Here is a 19,313-nt window from a genome sequence, read left to right as displayed (position 1 = left end):
TACTTCATTTACCCAGGATACAACAGAAATATTTAGGCACAAGACAGTAAGTTGAACAGACACAAGGACTACTCATAATATTAATTAAGAAGCAAATATAGCAACAATAAACACGTAACTTTAGAAATGCTGCACTGATAATTATGTAATCAACAACTATTCACATGTACTCCAGTGACACGTCCCTTTCTTAGACTCAAACCAAATGTTGCTTATTAATATCACACGTTTGGATGGTGACAATAAAGTCTACTGCGTTAAAATGTGTTAAGAAATGAGCTCGTTAGGATTTGTTTCTATTGTACATGCATTGCCTTCAATGGGATCCATGCCCCCACCAAGATGGCTGCCGCGTAGGAGCGTTTCCCCCACAAAGATGGCTGCCACGTAGGAAGTTGCCCCCACACAAGTAAACACCCTGCATTCACAAGTACACAGTAAATACACAAGTACATACCACACATACTCAAGTACATACCTCGCACACACAAGTACACACCCCACGTACACAAGTACATACCCCGCACACACAAGTACACACCCCACGTACACAAGTACATACCCCGCATACACAAGTACACACCACACATAAACAAGTACACACCCCTCATACACAAGTACACACCACACATACAGAAGTACACACCCCGCATATACAAGTACACGCCACACATACACAAGTACATACCACACGTACACAAGTACACACCCCTCATACACAAGTACACACCCCTTATACACGAGTACACACCCTCGACAAGTACAAGCCCCTCACACACAAGTACACTTCTCATATACACAAGTACACGCTCCTTATACACAAGTACACACCCTGCACAAGTACATGCCCCTCATACACAAGTACACACCCCACATACACAAGTACACACCCCTTACACAAAATTACATACCCCACGTACACTAGTACATGCCACACATACACAAGTACATACCACACATACACAAGTACACACCCCTCATACACAAGTACACACCCCTTATACACAAGTACACGCCCCACATACACAAGTACACACCCCTCATACATAAGTACATACCCCGCATACACAAGTACACGCCACACATACACAAGTACATACCACACATACACAACTACACACCCCTCATACACAAGTACACACCCCTTATACACAAGTACACACCCCTCATACACAAGTACACACCCCTTATACACAAGTACACACCCTGCACAAGTACACACCCCACATACACAAGTACACTTCCCACATACACAAGTACACACCCTGCACAAGTACACACCCCTCATACACAAGTACACACCCCACATACACAAGTACACACCCCTCATACACAAGTGCATACCCCGCATACACAAGTACACGCCACACATACACAAGTACATACCACACATACACAAGTACACACCCCTCATACACAAGTACACACCCCTTATACACAAGTACACACACATCATACACAAGTACACACCCCTTATAAACAAGTACACACCCTGCACAAGTACACACTCCTCATACACAAGTACACTTCCCACATACACAAGTACATACCCCTCATACACAAGTACATACCCCTTATACACAAGTACACACCCCTCATACACAAGCACATACCCCTTATACACAAGTACACACCCCTTCTATACAAGTACACACCATACAAAGTCTACTGCGTTCAAATGTGCTAAGAAATTAGCTTGTTAGGATTTATTTCTAATGTACATGCATTGCCTTCAATGGGAACCTTGCCTCCACCAAGATGGCTGCCATGTAGCTACTTAACCCCGCACAAGTGCACATCCTGCATTCATAAGTACACACTAAATAGACAAGTACACACCCTGCATTCACAAGTAAACACTACATACACAAGTACACACACTGCATTCACAAGTGAACACTACATACACAAGTACACACCCTGCATTCACAAGGAAACGCCCTGCATTCACAAGTACACACTAAATACACAAGTACACACACTGCATTCACAAGTAAACACTACATACACAAGTACACACACTGCATTCACAAGTAAACACTACATACACAAGTACACACCCTGCATTCACAAGTAAACACCCTGCATTCACAAGTACACACTAAATACACAAGTACACACACTGCATTCACAATTAAACACTACATACACAAGTACACACACTGCATTCACAAGTAAACACTACATACACAAGTACACACCCTGCATTCACAAGTACACACTAAATAAACAAGTACACACCCTGCATTCACAAGTACACACTAAATACACAAGTACACACACTGCATTCACAAGTACACACTAAATACACAAGTACACACACTGCATTCACAAGTACACACCCCGCATACATAAGTACATATCCTGCATACACAAGTACACACCACGAGGGATGATGTTTATCGAGTTCGAGCCCATTATCGAATCCTCTTATCGAACTGATTCCTTATCGAATCTCTTATCAAATCCAGATAGGTTGTTGTGTGTGCACTGAGTTCCAAAAGCCATAGATGTTATGTGACTGGGCCGGCACGCTGTTTATATGAAGGAAAAGCGGACTGAGGACAGCATGCGGCCGTTATAGGGTGAAGGTTTCAGGTGAGAGAGGACGCTAAAGGCACGCCCCCAGTGAGCATATAGTGCTGCTATGTGCGTTGTAAATACAAATTTTTCCGACAAACACATCACCAACATGGACGAGGTGAAGCTCACTTTCAACATCCCGGTGATGCACACAGTGGAGAAGAAGGGGACCAGCACTGTAGCGAATCGATAAGCACAACGGGGCAAGAGAAGTCAGCTTTTACTGTTGTGCTAGCTTGCTATGCTAATGGACAACAAGACTGACTTTGAAAATGAGGAGAGGGAATCTGGCGTGTTTGATGGAGAACTTGCCCAGCTGTTCATTTCGGACACAGAAGATGAGGACTTTGATGGATTCGTGGATGAGGATTGATCAAAAAAATAATGCGAGTACATTGATAAATACTTCAATAAAGTACAACCCAACTCAGCTTTGCTCCTGCTGCCTTTTTAAAACAGCGTCCATGCATGCTAGCGTATGTTTTAAGCTAGCGTATGTTTAACCATGCCTGCGCCCAAAAATATGCTGCGCCTTATTTATGCGTTAAATACAGAAATAGCACCCGTAACTGACACGGCGCCTTTTAATTCGGTGCGCCCTATGGTCGCGAAAATACGGTATAGTGGCTTCGATAACGGGAACCGGTTCTCAAAAAGGGATTCCAATCCATGGAATCGGTTCTTTTCTTATCGAACAATCGGGAGAACCAGTCTCGAACATCATCCCTACACACCACACATACACAAGTACACACCCTGCATTCACAAGTACACACCCTGCATTCACAAGTACACACCCTACATTCACAAGTACACACCACACATACACAAGTACATACCACACGTACACGATTACACCCCTCATACACAAGAACACACCCTGCATTCACAAATACATACTAAAAACACAAGTACATACTCCGCAGACACAAGTACACACTCAACATACATAGTACATACCACACATACAGACCCCTTATACACAGGTACACACCCCTCACAGACAAGTACACGTCACTCATACAAAAGTACACACTCCTCATACACAAGTACACACCCTACATTCACAAGTACACACCACACATACACAAGTACATACCACACGTACACGATTACACCCCTCATACACAAGAACACACCCTGCATTCACAAATACATACTAAAAACACAAGTACATACCCCACAGACACAAGGACACACTCCACATACATAGTACATACCACACATACAGACCCCTCATACACAAGTACACACCCCTCATACACAAGTACACGTCACTCATACAAAAGTACACACCCCTCATACACAAGTACACACCACACATACACAAGTACACAAACTGCATTCACAAGTACATACTAAAAACACAAGTACATACCCCGCAGACACAAGTACACACTCTACATACATAGTACATACCACACATTCAGAACCCTCATACACAAGTACACACTCCATATACATAGTACATACCACACATAAAGACCCCTCATATACAAGTACACACCCCTCATACACAAGTACACGTCCCTCATACAAAAGTACACACCCCTCATACACAAGTACACACCCCTCATACACAAGTACACACCACACATACACAAGGCCACAAACTGCATTCACAAATACATACTAAAAAAACACAAGTACATACCCCGCAGACCCAAGTACACACTCCACATACATAGTACATACCACACATACAGACCCCTAATACACAAGTACATACCCCTCATACACAAGTACACGTCCCTCATACAAAAGTACACACCCCTCATACACAAGTACACACCCCTCATACACAAGTACACACCAAACATACACAAGTACACACCAAACATACACAAGTCCACACCCCCTCATACACAAGCACATACCTCTCATACACAAGCACACACCCCTCATACACAAGTACACACCACACATACACAAGTACACACCCCTCATACACAAGTACACCCCACACATACACAAGTACACCCCCTCATACACAAGTACACACCCCACATACAAAGTACACCCCCCTTATACACAAGTACACACCCCTCATACACAAGTACATACCACATTTACACAAGTACACACCCCTCATACACAAGTACACCCCACACATACACAAGTACACTCCCTCATACACAAGTACACACCCCACATACACAGTACACCCCCCTTATACACAAGTACACACCCCTCATACACAAGTACATACCCCATTTACACAAGTACACACCACACATACACAAGTACATACCCCTCATACACAAGTACATACCCCAAATACATAGTACACACCCTTCATACACAAGTACACACCCCTTATACACAAGTACACATCCCTCATACACAAGTACATACCCCTCATACACAAGTACACAACCCACATACACAGTACACACCCCTTATACACAAGTACACACCCCTCATACACACATATGAGGGGTGTGCCACAACAACATCCTCGTTGTGGCACACCCCTCAAAGAGGCTTGTGCAGCCCTTTGACACACTCGTGATTTAGGGCTATATAAATAAACATTGATTGACACTGAAGTACACACCACACATACACAAGTACACACCACACATACACAAGTACACACCCCTCATACACAAGTACACACCCCACATACACAGTACACACCCCTCATACACAAGTACACACCCCTTATACACAAGTACACACCCCTTATACACATGTGCACACCCCACATTCACAAGTACACACCCCTCATACACAAGTACACACCCCACATTATCAGTACATACCACTCATACACAAGTACATACCCCTCATACACAGTACATACCACTCATACACAAGTACATACCCCTCATACACAGTACATACCACTCATACACAAGTACATACCCCTCATACACAGTACATACCACTCATACACAAGTACACACCCCACATACACCGTACATACCCGTCATACACAAGTACATACCACATATATACAAGTATACACCCCTTACACACAAGATGTATTTTTTTTAAATGTCGTAAGGGCGTTCCCCTACACAAAAATGTAAAAAAACAGTTTTGCTTCAACAGCACAATACTGGTCCTGTAGTTGTAGGAGATGTCTCAAAACCTCCCGACAAAACCCCAAAATGGAAGAAACTTTTTTTTTTCAATATATTTTTTTTCTGAAACTTCGTAAGGGGGACCCTTATCCAAATTTTTTTTAAACTGTCTTGCTTCAACAGCACAATATTGGTCCTGTTGGAGTAGGAGATGTCTCAAAACCTCATCAGGAGTCCCACCAAAACCCGAAAATGGTAGAAAAAACTTTTTTTCAAAAAAAAAATTCGCTAAAATGTCGTAAGGGGGGACACTTACCCAAAAGTTGAAAAAACTGTCTTGCTGTAGTTGTAGAAGATGTCTCAAAACCTCATCAGGATTCCCGACAAAAAAAAATTGAAAATGGCAAAAAATTTAATTTAACATGTACATTTAACATTTAAATGTAATTAACAGTTGAAGCAAGACAGTTTTTTAAATATTTGTGTAAGGGTCCCCCCCTTACGACATTTTAGCGAAAAAAGGTTTTTGAAAAAAATAAATTTTCTGCCACTTTCGGGTTTTGTCGGGACACCCGATGAGGTTTTGAGACATATTCTACAACTACAGGACCAGTATTGTGCAGTTGAAGCAAGACACTTTTTTAAACATTTGGGTGAGGGTCCCCCCTTCCGACATTTTAGCAATAAAAAAAAAATGTTCTGCCATTTTCGGGTTTTGTCAGGACACCCGATGAGGTTTTAAGACACCTCCTACAACTACAGGACCAGTATTGTGCGGTTGAAGCAAGACAGTTTTTAAAATTCTTGGGTAAGGGTCCCCCTTTATGACATTTTAGCAAAAAAAGTAAAAAAAAACAACAAAAAAATGTCTGACATTTTCAGGTTTTTGTCGGGACTCCTGATGAGGTTTTCAGACATTTTCTACAACTAAATGACCAGTATTGTGCTGTTGAAGCAAGACTGTTTTTTAAATTTGTGGGTTAGGGCCCCCCCTTATGACATTTTAGCAAAAAAAGTAAAAAAAAACAACAAAAAAATGTCTGACATTTTCAGGTTTTTGTCGGGACTCCTGATGAGGTTTTCAGACATTTTCTACAACTAAATGACCAGTATTGTGCTGTTGAAGCAAGACTGTTTTTTAAATTTGTGGGTTAGGGCCCCCCCTTATGACATTTTAGCAAAAAAAGTAAAAAAAAACAACAAAAAAATGTCTGACATTTTCAGGTTTTTGTCGGGACTCCTGATGAGGTTTTCAGACATTTTCTACAACTAAATGACCAGTATTGTGCTGTTGAAGCAAGACTGTTTTTTAAATTTGTGGGTTAGGGCCCCCCCTTATGACATTTTAGCAAAAACAGGTTTTGGAAAAATATACTTTTTCTGCCATTTTTGAGTTTTGTCGGGACACCTGATGAGGTTTTCAGACATCTTCTACAATTACAGGACCAGTATTGTGCAGTTGAAGCAAGACAGTTTTTTTTACATTTTTATGTAAGGGTCCCCCCTTATGACATTTTAGGGAAAAAAAAGTTTTCCAAAAAAAAAAAAAATTCTGCCACTTTCAGGTTTTGTCGGGACAACCAATGAGGTTTTGAGACATCTCCTACAGGACCAGTATTGTGCTGTTGAAGCAAGACAGTTTTTAAAATTTTTGGGTAAGGGTCCCCCCTTATGACATTTTAGCAAAAAGAGTTTAAAAAAAAACAAAATTTTCTGCCATTTTCGAGTTTTGTCGTGACTCCTGAAAAGGTTTTCAGACATCTTATACAACTACATGACTAGTATTGCGCTGTTGAAGCAAGACAGTTTTTTTTTAGTTTTTTTAATGACATTTTAGCGAAAAATTAAAAAAATAAAAATAAAATGTTCCGCCATTTTCAGGTTTTGTCGGGACACCTGATGAGGTTTTGAGACATCTTCTACATCTACATGACCAGTATTGTGCTGTTGAAGCAAGACGGTTTTTAAATTTTTTGGGTAGGATCCCCTCTTACAACATTTTAGTGAAAAAAAGTTTTCAAAAAAAAAATCACATTTTCTGCCTTTTTCGGGTTTTGTCGGGACACCTGATGAGGTTTTGAGACATCTCCTACGTCTGCAGGACCAGTATTGTGCTGTTGAAGCAAGACAATTTTTAAATTTTTTGGGTAAGAGTCCCCCTTTACGACATTTCAGAAGTAAAAAGTTTTCGTAAAAATTAAATTTTCTGCCATTTTCGGGTTTTGTCGGGACACCTGATGAGGTTTTGAGATATCTTCTACAATTACAGGACCGGTATTGTATTGTTGAAGCAAGAATTTTATTTTTATTTTTTTTGGGTTAGGGTCCCCCCTTACTACATTTTAGCGAAAAAAGGTTTTTGAAAAAAATACATTTTCTGCCATTTTCGGGTTTTGTCAGGGCTCCTGATGAGGTTTTCAGACATCTCCTACATCTACGGGACCACTATTGTGCTGTTGAAGCCAGACCGTTTCTTAAATATTTGTGTAAGGGTCCCCCCTTATGACATTTTAGCATAAAAACGTTTTCCAAAAAAAAACATTTTCTGCCATTTTCGGGTTTTGTCGGGACTCCTTATGGGAATTTGAGACATCTCCAACAACTACAGGACCAGTATTGTGCTGTTAAAGCAAGACAGTTTTTCACATTTTAGGGTCCACCCTTACGACAATTTAGCACAAAAAGTCTCTGGGGGTATGAAATTTGGCAAAAAGTCCTTGTTGGGTTTGCAGTTTTACCATCAACGCATCAGCCTCCCTTGCGCGCGCTTCATCAGACAGATTCCGGTATTTTTCCTCGTGCTTCGTCGTGTAGTGGCGATTCAAATTATATTTTTTAAGCACAGCAACCTGTGTACCACAAATTAAGCACACGGCTTTACCTTTAATTTCTGTAAATAAATACTTTGCAGTCCATGTCTTGTTGAAAACATGGCATTCGTCATCAACTTTTCTCTTTTTAGTGTCTCGGGGATGACCGGGCATCACGTTCCAATCCAATCCAATCCCCTTTATTTATAAAGCACTATTGACAACAAAACTGTCTCCAGTGCTGCACATAAAAAGAAACAATTAAAGTAATCAAATTACGAGCATTTAAAATGAAACAAGAAACAAGAAACAAACAAATAATAAAATAAAATGATTAAAGACATCAATAAAATAGAATAAAACAATAAAAACAAATCAATATAATAGAATAAAACAATAAAATACACAGAAGACCACAAGGCTCATAGAATAAAAGTGGGTTTTAAGACGAGACTTAAAACATTCAACAGTGGGGGCCATTCTGACTTGAGGGGACAGAACATTACAAAGTTTAGGGCCAACAACAGAGAAGCAGCCATCAGGACAAGTTTCGTAATTTCTCACAAAATCGCCAGAAAAAGTACGGCATTTTCTGACAGAGAGTTTATTAAGGAGTGCTTATTGGACTCGTTGCGCTGATATCCCCGGAGAAGAGGGGTGCATTTGAGAATGTGTCACTCTCCCGACGCACTGTAACGAGGCGGGTTGAGACCATCGCTGGAAACTTGGAGCTTCAGCTGAAGAACAGAACGGCCGACTTTGACTGTTTTTCGCTGGCTTTGGATGAGAGCTGCGATGTATGTAACACCGCCCAGCTGCTCATCTTCTTACGTGGGATAACTGCAGACTTTCAAATCACGGAGGAGCTGGCAGCCATGCAGTCAATTAAAGGGACAACCACAGGTAATGACTTGCTCACATAGGTAAATGCGTGTTTGGACATGTTAGGACTGAAATGGGACAAGCTGGCAGGTGAGACAACAGATGGTTGTCCAAATCTGACGGGGGAAAATGTTGGACTTTTAAAGAGGATGCAGGATAAAGTGACAGAAATGGACATTTTTGCATTGTATTATACGTCAGAAAGTGTTGTGTAAGACAGTGTTAAAAATAAAACCATCAAAAGCAATCTGGTTTGTATAAAGTTAAAGGCCTACTGAAATGAAATGTTCTTATTTAAACGGGGATAGCAGGTCCATTCTATGTGTCATACTTGATCATTTCGCGATATTGCCATATTTTTGCTGAAAGGATTTAGTAGAGAACATCGACGATAAAGTTCGCAACTTTTGGTCGCTGATAAAAAAGCCTTGCCTGTACCGGAAGTAGCGTGACGTCACAGGTTGTGGAGCGCCTCACATCTGCACATTGTTTACAATCATGGCCACCAGCAGCGAGAGCGATTCGGACCGACAAAACGACGATTACCCCATTAATTTGAGCGAGGATGAAATATTCGTGGATGAGGAAAGTGAGAGTGAAGGATTAGAGGGCAGTGGAAGCGATTCAGATAGGGAAGATGCTGTGAGAGGCGGGTGGGACCTGATATTCAGCTGGGAATGACTAAAACGGTAAATAAACACAAGACATATATATACTCTATTAGCCACAACACAACCAGGCTTATATTTAATATGCCACAAATTAATCCGCATAACAAACACCTCCCCCCCTCCCGTCCATACAACCCACCAATACAACTCAAACACCCGCACAACACACTCAATCCCACAGCCCAAAGTAATGTTCCCCTCCGTAAAGTTCATACAGCACATATATTTCCCCAAAGTTACGTACGTGACATGCACATAGCGGCACGCACGTACGGGCAAGCGATAAATGTTTGGAAGCCAAAGCTGCGTACTCACGGTAGCGCGTCTGCTATCCAACTCAAAGTCCTCCTGGTTGTGTTGCTGCAGCCGGCCGCTAATACACCGCTTCCCACCTACAGCTTTCTTCTTTGCTGTCTTCATTGTTCATTAAACAAATTGCAAAAGATTCATCAACACAGATGTCCAGAATACTGTGGAATTTTGCGATGAAAACAGACGATTTAATAGCTGGCCACAATGGTGTCCCAATATGTCCGCTACAATCCGTGACGTCACGCGCAAACGTCATCATACCGAGACGTTTTCAGCAGAATATTTCGCGGGAAATTTAAAATTGCACTTTATTAATCTAACCCGGCCGTATTGGCATGTGTTGCAACGTTAAGATTTCATCATTGAAATATAAACTATCAGACTGCGTGGTCGGTAGTAGTGGGTTTCAGTAGGCCTTTAAGTTAGGTTAAATGAAATGATTATTATCATTTTTATTTATCTTACAGTATATCAAAAATAATTTGAGCAAAATTTAATTGAAATATTGTCGGTGTGGCCCTCCAGCAGTGCTCAGGTTGCTCATGCGGCCCCCGGTAAAAATGAATTGCCCACCCCTGATTTACAAGATAAAAGGTTCTTTAACCGTGCTGTTTGAGTATTTGATTTGCAATATGTCAGAATACGAATATTGATGTTAGCATGTATTTCTTTAAAATCAATTTACATTACATATTGTAAATAACCATATTACGGATTTTGGCTTGACTGATTATAATATTGATTATAATAAACTGGTGTCTAACTCATTAAAATATTTCATTCAAATCCTTATCGTTCAAGGAGTTACTAGTTATGTCACAGAAAATGTTGGTCGATATTTGACAGCACATGCTTAAAACTTGATTCGGCAGCTCCGGTTTCTCTGACTGACTGGAGCTGTCCTATCTAGTAGACATGCCCAAGACTGGATAGGACTCAAGCCTAGATAAAACAGCTCCAGTTTCACTGAATGACTGGAGCTGTCCTATCTAGTAGACATGCCCAGGACTAGATAGGACTCAAGTCTCGCTTAAACAGCTCCAGTTTCACTGACTGACTGGAGCTGTCCTATCTAGTAGACATGCCCAGACATGTTCAAGACTAGATATGTAATGATCCATGGCCGGATCATGTTTTGTTTAGTTATGTTCTGTTAGTTTTGGACTCCCTTATTTTCTGTTTTGTGCACCTCTGGGTTTGTTTTGGTTTCTATGGGGACTGGGTTCACCTGCCTCTGGTTAGTCGTCGGCACGCTCACCTGCAGTCGACCACTTGAGAGCTATTTATTCACCTTTCTCGCCACGCTCAGTCTGGCTTCGTTGTTTGCTGTATGCAACAGTCACGTTGGTATTCCTGTTTTCTGGCTAATGATTCCTGTGCTAAGTTTTGGTTCTTTAGCTTCTTGTGCGAACTGCACGCTTTCGTTTTGTTTGGGTCCTGTCTTTTTGTAATGTGTAGGATTTATGAAAATAAATCCTATTCCTACCTTTACGCTTTCGTCCGGAGTTGTCCGTCTGCAATCTGGGAGGAATGACCCCGCAGTAAGTTGCGACCCGCACGTGACAAGATATGACTTAAGACTAGATAGAAGAGCTCTAGTTTCTCCAATTGACTAAAGATGTCCTATGTTATAGACATGCTGATTGAGACTTTTTATTAGTAGGTTGCACAGTGAAGTACATATTCCGTACAATTGACCACTAAATGGTAGCACCCGAATAAGTTTTTCAACTTGTTTAAGTCGGGGTCCACTTAAATTGATTCATGATACAGATATATACTATCTTATATACTATCATCATAATACAGTCATCACACAAGATAATCACATTGAATTATTTACATTATTTACAATCAGGGGTGTGGAGGGGGTGGGGGGTAGGATATGGACAGCAAGTAGTGGACATATAGAGAGAGAGAGAGAAAGAGAGCGAGGAGAGAGAGAGAGAGAGAGAGAGAGAGAGAGAGAGAGAGAGAGAGAGAGAGAGAGAGAGAGAAAGAGAGAGATAGAGAGAGAGAGAGAGAGAGAGAGAGAGAGAGAGAGAGAGATCAGAAGGCATAAGAAAAGGTATCTGCATTTGATTGTTTACATTTGATTATTAGCAATCCGGGGAGGGTGTTAGTTTAGGGTTGTAGCTGCCTGGAGGTGAACTTTTAGTGCGGTTTTGAAGGAGGATAGAGATGCCTTTTCTTTTATACCTGTTGGGAGCGCATTCCACATTGAAGTGGCATAGAAAGAGAATGGGTTAAGACCTTTGTTAGTTCAGAATCTGGGTTTAACGTGGTTAGCGGAGCTCCCCCTGGTGTTGTGGTTATGGCGGTCATTTACGTTAAGGAAGTAGTTTGACATGTACTTCGGTATCAGGGAGGTGTAGTGGATTTTATAGACTAGGCTCAGTGCAAGTTGTTTAACTCTGTCCTCCACCCTGAGCCAGCCCACTTTAGAGAAGTGGGTAGGAGTGAGGTGGGATCTGGGGTGGAGGTCTAGAAATAACCTGACTAGCTTGTTCTGAGATGTTTGGAGTTTAGATTTGAGGGTTTTGGAGGTGCTAGGGTACCAGGAGGTGCATGCGTGATCGAAAAAGGGTTGAACGAGAGTTCCCGCCAGAATCCTCAAGGTGCTTTTGTTGACCAGAGAGGAGATTCTGTAGAGAAATCTCGTTCGTTGGTTAACCTTTCTGATTACCTTGGTTGCCATTTTATCACAAGCTCAAGACTTAATATGAGTCAAGACTAGATAGAACAGCTCCAAAGTCTATGAATGACGAGAGAAGTCCTATCCTGTACACATGCTCAAGACTAGATATGACTCAAGCCTAGATAAAACAGCTCCAGATTCACTGACTGTCTGGAGCTGTTCTATCTAGTAGACATGCCCAAGACTATATAGGACTCAAACCTAAATAAAACAGCTCCAGTTTCACTGACTGACTGGAGCTGTCCTATTTAGTAGACATGTCCAAGACTAGATATGACTTAAGACTAGATAGACAAGCTCTAGTTTCTTCAAATGACTATAGATGTCCTATGTTGTAGACATGCTCACGACTAGATAGAATAGCTCCAAAGTCTATGAATGCTACAGAAGTCCTATCTTATAGACATGCTCAAGACCAGATATGATGCAAGACAAGATAGAACAGCTTCAGTTTTTTGTGCAGGATCTTGTAAACATGCTCAAGACTAGATATGACTAAAGACTAGATAGGACAACTCCAGTTTATTTGACTGATTAGAGATGTACTATCTCGTAGACATGCTCAGGACTCGACAAGACTCAAGTCTAGATAGAATGACAATGGTTTCTCTGACTGACTAGAGCTATCATATCTATTAAATAGGACCGCTTTTGTTTAGCTGACTGTCTACATTGTCCTCTATGGTCTAGTCCATGGGTGTCAAACTCTGGCCCACGGGCCAAATTTGGCCCGCCGTGTAATTTCACTTGGCCCTTGAGGCGATATCAAATTAACACTAGAGCTGGCCCGCCGATTATATACAGCGGTGGTGCCGCGGTAACACCGTTTTCACCGCTAATTCTCATACTTGCCAACCATCAGGGGGGGCTCCCAAATTTCAATTCCCCTCCCGAAAATTGTCACGTCCGCTTTTCATCCAGCCCAGAGTGCTGGCCCAGTTACTTAATGAGTGCGGCTTCTGCACGCACACACAAGTGAATGCAACCCATACTTGATCAACAGCGATACAGGTTACACTGAGAGTTGTCCTATTAGCCTGTGGAAAAAGTTAATGTTGATATTTACCTCAGAAGGCTGCAAATAGAAAATAGGCATTACATTTTTGTTTAAATTGTATTTGATATGCCATTGATATTTTTTAATTGTTATTATTTTTATTTGAAACTGGATTTTGCATGTCGCTATAAAGTTATATAAGCCTTGCTTGTTCAATATTCAATGCAAAACTTGTTTGGGTCCCTATTAAAAGGTTAATTTGTTTAACCTTGGCCCGTGGCTTTGTTCAATTTTAAATTTTGGCCCACTCTGTATTTGAGTTTGACACCCCTGATTTAGACTGTAGAAATAGTGGTTTGGTGTGTTCCAGATATACCATCACACAATATAGAATATACATCACACAATATGGAATGTACCATTACACATTATAGAATATACCATCACAAAATACAGAATATACATCAAACAATATAGAATGTACCATCACACAATATATAATATACCATCACACAATACATAATATACCATCACACAATATAGAATATACCATCACACAATATATCATATACCATCACACAATATAGAATTTACCATCACACAATATAGATTATACCATCACACAATATAGAATTTACTATCACACGATATAGAATGTACCATCACACAATATAGAATATACCATCACACAATATAGAATTTACTATCACACGATATAGAATGTACCATCACACAATATAGAATGTACCATCACACAATATAGAATATACCATTAATTAGTATTGTGGTTGAAGAAAATGTGTATCATGATTATTGTTATACTTGAAAGTAGTACATACAAAGGTGTACTCTCACATGTGTTCTTTATTTACAGCCCTGAAATAAAGACAGTGGTGGTCCTGCTTCGACAAATGAATACTGCAATACTCCAACACCAGAGTACTACAGTACTACAGTACTACAGTGCTACACAGTGGCGTGCGATGAGGTTAATGTCTGGTGAGGCACTGCATCATCACAGTCAGATTTACAAACATATGAACCCTAAATAGTATCTTATTCACCATGTGATTGGCAGCAGTTAACGAGTTATGTTTAAAAGCTCATACCAGCATTCTTTACACAACTGTAGCACACAAAAAAGCACATTTAATTAAAAAAAACATTATTATGGTCTTATCTTTCTTGCTGGACATCCACAAAGCCAGCCGTTGCGTGTGTACCACGCCGTTTGAAAAGAACGGGTCTTCTGTCCCGAAGTCAAAAGCAAACCTTTTAGCTCCGGCGTTGGTCTACCTTTAATTATTACCTCCTGCTTCGATTGAAAGTCCAGTTGAGAAAACTGTTTTATTTTACATATGTAATCCTCCATGATTTTAATAAAAGTCCAGGCAAGAGGAAATAAACAATCGCTTGCAAACTTTTTTTTTTCTTTTTTTTTTTTCTTCTGCGGCCGAGGAATGATCTCTGGGATCACTACCGCCCTCTACCACCAGGAGGCCGGATTACTGCGAGCCTCAACCAGTACGTCTTTTGCAGCAGATTTATGAATGCTCAGCACAAGAAATACGTTACACACATACAGTTGTTGACAAAATACACTGTACATTATATACCTCAGCTAACTAAACTATGCCATAGTTTAGTTAGCTAATATAATTCATATAGCAATACAGTCTCACTGCACAGCAGCTCAGCAGTTAGCCGAGTCATTGTGCACAATCCATGTTGAGGCACAAATCAGTGATTGCCTCAACTGGCTGCTGATCACCGCACCGTCTCTTCTCAGTATTTGAACGGCAAATGTGAAAATAAAAATTAAAATAATCTAAAACTGGTGAAGTTAAAAGGAAAATAACTTTAGTATAATCACTGGATACATATAACAATTTAATTTTTTTTTTTTTCTTTTTACATTTTTTTTCTTTCCATGATGGCAGGTGAGGCCCCGCCTCCCCTGCCTCTAGTGACTGCACGCCACTGGTGCTACAGTACTACAGTACTACAGTACCTTGCTGTGGATTACAACTGCAGTACACAATTGGCTTTGATGAAGTAAAATGTGATCACAAGTTGTCAATAAAAACTAAATTTGAAACAACATGCAGTATTCTTGGTAGTATTTAAAGTATTTAAATATTTCATTGTTCAATTAGAAATAGTCAAAAGTCTGATATGAGTAATACACATTTGAAGTACTTCAATATTTGTATATTTAGTTGTAGAAATAGTTCAAGTTATTACTACATAAATAATACACATTTGAAGTAGGGCTGGGCGATATGGCCTTTTTTTAATATCTCGATATTTTTAGGCCATATAGCGATACACGATATATATCGCGATATTTTGCCTTAGCCTTGAATGAACACATGATGCATATAATCACAGCAGTATGATGATTCTATGTGTCTACATTAAAACATTCTTGTTCATACTAATGACGGCGTGGCGAAGTTGGTAGAGTGGCTGTGCCAGCAATCGGAGGGTTGCTGGTTACTGGGGTTCAATCCCCACCTTCTACCATCCTAGTCACGTCCGTTGTGTCCTTGGGCAAGACACTTCACCCTTGCTCCTGATGGCTAGTGGTTAGCGCCTTGCATGGCAGCTCCCGCCATCAGTGTGTGAATGCGTGTGGGAATGGGTGAATGTGGAAATACTGTCAAAGCGCTTTGAGTACCTTGAAGGTAGAAAAGCGCTATACAAGTATAACCCATTTATCATTTATTACTGCATTAATATATGCTCATTTTAAACTTTCATGCAGAGAGGGAAATCACAACTAAGTCAATTAACCAAAAGTGTATTTATTAAACAGTTATTAAGCAGTGGCACTAACATTCATGTCATTTCAAAACAGAACGTGCAAGATTGTCAGAGACATTTTAAAACAAGCTATTAGTGCACTTTTGTGCATGATGTCCTCAAGATGACATATCAAAACAACACTAAATTAAAGTGCACTTTTTGTACAGAACACCACTACAATAGTTTAAAACAAATAAAGTGCACTTTTGTGCATGATGTCACACAATATATCTCAATAACTGTCAAATAAAAATTAGCTGCATAATAGGAAATCAAATTGTGTACATCCTTCGCTATGTGGTAGGTTCCGAGGGACGTTATCTCCTTATGTCGTTTTTTTTTTCATATGGTGTTGATGTGGAAATGGTTGCCTCTGCATTTTTTGGGTGTGGCACCGAACGGAGATGTTGACATGCGTAGTAAGCACTGTTCATTCTCGAGCGGGTGACTTTTCAAATGATGCTACATATTAGCAGTAATTTTTATTGCAACACTTTCCCCCCACACTTGACAAATTACGGTTGTCTGTTAGTCATATTCCCACTTGAAGCCAAACCACCGCCAGACGATAGACCCCCTGCTGTTTTTCTTGGGAATTAATTATTCCTTCATTTGTATTACCACTCGCACTGCACTGCTAACATCACAGCTAACGTTAGCCATGCTGCTACCTCTTTGCTGGGAGAGGGCGTATACGTATGTGACGTATGTCGTGACAGTATGTGACGTGTGTAAGAAGGTGCGCTTGTCTGTCTGTGAGAAGGAGACACAGGAAAGAGCGAGGAGAGCCTGCAGTGTAATGCCAGCAGCTAAAAGCAACTGCGTGAGAAAGTATACTCGAATATCACAATATAGTCATTTTCTATGTTGCACAGAGAAAAAACCCACGATATATCGAGTAAATCGATATATCGCCCAGCCCTAATTTGAAGCACTTCAATATTTGTATATTTAGTTGTAGAAATAGTTCAAGTTATTACTACATAGATAATACAGTAGTACTTAAATATTTGTATGATTATACACCTACATATACAAGTACACACCACACATACACCAGTACACACCCCACACACACTCAAGTACATACTCCACGTACACACCCCACTTACACAAGTAGATACCACACATACACAAGTACACACCCCTCATACAAAAGTACACACCACACACACAAGTACACGCCACATAAACACAAGTACACACCCTTCATAAACAAGTACACACCACACACACACAAGTACATTCCCCACATACACAAGTACACACCAGACATACACAAGTACACGCCACACATTCCCAATTACACACCACACATACACTAGTACACACCTCTCATACACAAGTACACACCACACATACACAAGTACACACCACACATACACAAGTACACACAACACATACACAAGTACACACCACACATACACAAGTACACACTTCACATACACAAGTACTCACCAAAAAACACAAGTACAAACCTCACATTCAAGTACACACCACACGTACACAAGTACACACCACACATACACAAGTACACACCTCACATACACAAGAACACACCCATCATACACAAGTACACACTCATCATACACAAGTGCACACCACACATACACAAGTACACACCTCACATACACAAGAACACACCACACATACACAAGTACATACCACACATACACAAGAACACACCCATCATACACAAGTACACACTCATCATACACAAGTGCACACCACACATACACAAGTACACACCTCACATACACAAGAACACACCACACATACACAAGTACATACCACACATGCACAAGTACACACCACAAATACACAATAACACGCCACACATACGCAAGTACACACTACACATACACAAGTACATACAAACATTCCCAAGTACACACCACACATACACAAGTACATGTTACACATACACAAGTACACACCACACATACACAAATACATGTTACACGTACACAAGTACACACCACACATACACAAGTACACACCCCTCATACACAAGTACATACCACACATTCACAAGTACACATCTCACATACACAAGTACACACCACACATACACAAGTACACACCACACGTACACAAGTACACACCACACATACACAAGTACACACTACACATACACAAGTACACACTACACATAGATAGATAGATAGATAGATAGATAGATAGATAGATAGATAGATAGATAGATAGATAGATAGATAGATAGATAGATAGATAGATAGATAGATAGATAGATAGATAGATAGATAGATAGATAGATAGATAGATAGATAGATAGATAGATAGTACTTTATTGATTCCTTCAGGAGAGTTCCCTCAGGAAACATACACAAGTACACGTTACACAGCTCGAAAGATGGGCCAACTCTTTCGTTGTGCGACACATTTATTTTTCAGGATCGAGCTGCAAAACAGCTTTACAACCGGAGCTTGATGCATCTGCGACTGTACATCTAGTGCCTTAGTGTCCTATGTGTGACTGTACGTCTACTGCCTTAGTGTCCT

This window comes from Entelurus aequoreus, linkage group LG06 (genome assembly GCF_033978785.1).
Source record: "Entelurus aequoreus isolate RoL-2023_Sb linkage group LG06, RoL_Eaeq_v1.1, whole genome shotgun sequence".
Taxonomy (NCBI): Eukaryota; Metazoa; Chordata; class Actinopteri; order Syngnathiformes; family Syngnathidae; genus Entelurus; species Entelurus aequoreus.
This window is presented reverse-complemented; position numbering follows the sequence as displayed.